This window comes from Vidua macroura, chromosome 25, assembly GCF_024509145.1.
Source record: "Vidua macroura isolate BioBank_ID:100142 chromosome 25, ASM2450914v1, whole genome shotgun sequence".
Taxonomy (NCBI): Eukaryota; Metazoa; Chordata; class Aves; order Passeriformes; family Viduidae; genus Vidua; species Vidua macroura.
Genome location: NC_071595.1, coordinates 4,824,093 through 4,828,720, shown reverse-complemented (window position 1 = coordinate 4,828,720; position 4,628 = coordinate 4,824,093).

The window sequence follows — 4,628 nt, the reverse complement described above, 5'->3', positions numbered from 1 at the left end:
AAGTGTTGGAGCTCACTGCGTGGTTCACAGCCCTGTTAGGAGGAACATGAACTGCTCGACATTTCAACAGCAGGGCAGTGAACAACAAGGAGAGTCTGTTTCCCTCCACCCTTCCCAGCAGATGCCCCCACTTGCAAACGTGGCAATTTAAAAACATGTAAAATTCATAAATGATGCAGCAGCTGTGTACAGCTTCAGCAAAATGTTAAATTGCTGCATCACTGTGGACTCTAAATGGCAATAAACCTTCTACCTCTCATAAATTAAGCAGGCTTTCAAAAAAATGGTATCTACGACTGCACCTTTTTATGGATGTTTGGTTACTTTAATCGTTCTGCAAAATCCAATTCCTGCTCAAAAATTTCCTCCCAGGTACATATTTATGGAGAGCTAAAGCTGTGCATTGAGTAGATAGGTAAACTTGAATACGACAGTGCCAAAAACTCCATTAGATTTATTCTGAGGCAGTGGCTGCCCAGTAATTACAAAAGGGCAGACTTAACAGTGGTTTTGAGTACTAGAAAAGTGACTTAAAGGGTGTGTCAGAGGTTCAGGAGATGAACTTGGAAATATTCTCTACCTGAAATAGAAAAGGGGGGCAACAGAAAGAGAGTGACAGAGACAGAATAAGGAAAATGTCACTGTCTGTTGATCCTCTCTGGCTGGTCTTCTTGGTGGTGAAGGACCCCCCAAAAAGCATGGAATCCAATGGGTTAATATAGGCTCAGACTAGGTAGGAAAACCCAGGCAAAGCCCTGCAGGGGGGAGTTTGCCACTGTCTCTTACAGCAGACTCAGGGTTTGTTGCATCCCGTGCAGTCCTGCAGTGCCTCAGGAATGACTATGGGGGTATTTTGGGGGGTCTTTGATGGATTATGACACCCCCTCAGCTGCCTCTCACATCAGTGGCCTGTGGGGTTGGAGGTTCCAGTTTGTGTAAGGGAGGATGGGTGTTCAGTGCCTCTGGCCAGAGGTTACACCCAAAACTTGCCTTGTTTTAGCGGGAGTAAACCTGGCTTCTGTGGGCTGTGGTCTCCCTCACCCCAAAATCAGCCAGGGAAGAATTTCTGCTGTATTTGGCTTTCTTGTGGATGCATTCCTCTCCCTCAGCCTTGTTTGTTCTTGCCTAGGCTGGGATGATTGAACAATAGCATATCTAGGTGGTTTAACTTACAGCCCAAAGTTCCGTCAGGTATCTTCAGAGAGGCTTCTTTGGTTGCAGCTTCTTTATACAGATTTTGCTACAATGGGCAAAACTCTTTTATATCAACATTTGAGGCATGAACTATCTGAGTCTCTGACAATCTGGTGTCCCTAGTTATCCCTCACATGAAGTGGTGCCAGGCTGTGAGGATGGGCCCAGGCACACCTGAGTGGAGCTGCTCTGCCATCAGCTCTTCTTCCCTCTTGGTCTGTGTGGGCTTTTCTGTAGGCTGGCTTGCAGGATGATGTGGAAAAAAGAGCCAGTTCCTGAAGGGTGCTTTGGAAGCTGTTTGCAGACATTGCAAACATGCAGATTTTTTGCAAATACAATAGCATTTTGTGTTCTGTACAGGTCATAGCACTTGGGATCTTATTGTGGAAAGAATGTGAGGGAGAAGCAATTCCAAAGCTTCCTGGTAAGACCTGCTGTGAAAAGCTTAGCAGAAGGCCTTTGTTTTGAAAGTGCCCAACAGATAAACTATGTCAGATCCCATTTTAGCTATTTTTGGACACCAGTCAGCCATACCTACATTATAGCAGGTGTTTAAATGTCTTATTGAAGCAAGTAGGCTGTACTCTGAGGAGGTGAGTAAAGTCCCTGCTGAAATGAGGTAAGAATTTCAGACCTTTTAGTTCAGCCCCAAGTCATCATGTGCAGGACTAGGGCATGAACACAGTGCCAAGAACTAGAGCAGAGTTCTGAACTGCACTGGACCTCTCATTTGAGGTAGCATTTGTGATTAATTTCCTTGTTGGAAACCTGACTACACCTATTACTGCTCCTCCTCTGCAACTGTATTATGAAGAAATGATATTTTCCAATGGATGAAATGGTTTCTTTGAGCTTGGTGTTCTGTTTATTTGCTTTTCTTTATAAAAGTCCAGTATTCAATGGTTTCACAGGGTGGCTTGGCTAGCTATGGCTCCTTGTTCTAGCTGCTAAATCTGTCTTGTGTACTTTAGTAAATAAATTTAATATGAATTGAAAGGCAGCAGACCATTCATTTAACGAGATAAAGCTTGACTAGTCAATATTACAGATGAGAAATTCAAATGAACTACTAATGCTATTGGAACATTGGCTTTTCATATCTATAAAATTTTACTTTCTATATTTCATTTTTTTTTAATAAATATTAGCCGATTGTGGGTTTCTCAAAGCACTTAAGAATGTTTTTAAATTTCATTTTCATAGTAGAGGATTAATAGCACCACTGAATCCAGTTCATTGTCAGTATTGCATCTGCACCCAGGGAGGGGAGTCTCTTCCTAAAGCTACCTATAAAGGGAGATGCAGAGATCTTGTTCCAGCATCACTTCTATATTTAGACTCCAAGGTTTTTGTTCAGTGTTATCACTGTGGGTATGGATCATGTTAATATCAAGTTACATGTGCATATGGGTAGGACAGCATATGCTCAATCCTGGCCTTCTGTTCAGCTCCAGAGGCAAAGCTCATCTCTGAACACTTACAGAGGAGGAAACCACAGCTCCTAAAGTCACCTGCGGGAGTCTGTGCTTGCAGTTACATACAGGATCATTTGGCTCAGGAGCAATTCTAACTTCATGTGACAATTTGAGGTGACATTTCCAATGCTGTGGAAGAAAAACCACTTTCCTGGACAAAAAAAAAAAAAAAAAAAAAAAAAAAAAAAAAAAAAAAAAAAAAAAAAAAAAAGAAAGAATAGGAAGAAAATATATCAATGCATATCAGCATGAGCAAATAAAATGAATGATTCCAGTATTTTTTTAAAGTTTGCTCCTATGAATAAACAATTTCTGAAATTGTAGTTTATGAAGTAAGAATATTGTTGTTATATATTAACAAACTGGTGGCCATTCTCATGTCTTATTACTTCATGCACTAGGGCAGTGGTTTTAGGTTCAAGTTAACCTTGGTGAAATATATCATGGTTCAGTAATGTTTCTTCAACTGCCTGATAAAAGGCCTTGGCCCCAACAACATATGCATATTTAAATTACTGTTAATTATTTATAGTATGTTTTTATTAACACTGACTTACAGCATGGTCAAGCTAAAGCTCATTATGTTCCAAGGTTTAACGTGCATCTCAAACAACATTACTGCTGCTGAAGGGAGAGAATATCCATGTTTTTATCCTGTGTTGGTATCTGTAGGAGTGAATCCAGAAGATCACTGAAAGGAGGCACTTGTTGACTCAAACGTTTTAGAGAAAGGTTCTAATATCTGGGTGCAAGTGAAATGAAAAGTTCCTGTTTCTAATAGAAACATTTGAAATGTAACACCTCAGCATGGAGCTGGGGACACTTAAAAAAAATAAAATCAAAATCTGTCCGGCACCACTGAAGGCTCAAGTGAGGACTCTTACAATGACTCTTTCTTACCTAACTATTAAAGCCTCAAGTTTAATGAAAAACTTCACCTAATTGATCCTGTTTTCATTTTTTCCTTTTTGTGCATGCTGTGAAAAAGCATTTCTCCCTCCTTGATAATCAGATATGTTCTATATTTGCCACTTTTTTTTTTTGTGAGCTCTTTAACCCCTTCCTGATGAAGCAAAGAGTGCTATTCAACATTTTCCTTTTTTTTTTTTTTTTTTTTGCCATTGTCTTTTCAGCTCCTTGCTGTTTTACTGTTGAATTCCCTTTGGGCTGTTGTCAGTTCTGTGGTGAATATCGATGATTCCATCTATCCAGGTATTTATGTGGACTTCATAAGGCAGCATATCCATATACCCTAACACAGTATTCTGTGTGAGCTAATAGGAAATCCCTACAAGACCAGATTTAAATCTCTCTGGTTGGTAACACAAGGTGGTGCCTCTGCATATGATGACAAGATTTCATTAGCTTTTTTTGTAGCTGCATCTTAATGCAAAACCATATCTAATCTTCAGTTTGCTGTCTCTGCTAGATGTCTTTCAGCACTGCAGCTTCTTTGGATCTCCTCTCTCTCACTGAGTCTCTGTATTGTGGATTTTTTTCCCTGGAGGTATAAGTGTATATTTTTCCATATATGAAGATAATAAATGGCAGAAGTAGAGATGAAAAGAAAAACCATTACTGGAGAGCAGAAATAGAAAGAGATGCAAAGAAAAGACTATCTTTGGGAGATAACCAAAGAAAAATCAAGGAAGAAGAATATGGAAAAATGAAAAAGGAGTTAAATAATCAGAATAAATTAATTAATCAAAGTGCAGATCATGTGGACTAGAATAGCAAAGCAGCAATGCAGAGAGCTAAAAGGAGACAGGCATAAGGATAATGAAGGATAAGTTGAAATGTAATATATATTTTCAAAATAATGCATTGACTTGCTAGATCTGACTGTTAGCATACTCTGGGAACCATAAAGCTAGTGGCAAGGGCTTATGAGAAACATCAGATTTTTCCCCTAACAAATGCAGTGATTCTTACTATGATCATGATTTTGTTTGCAATTCT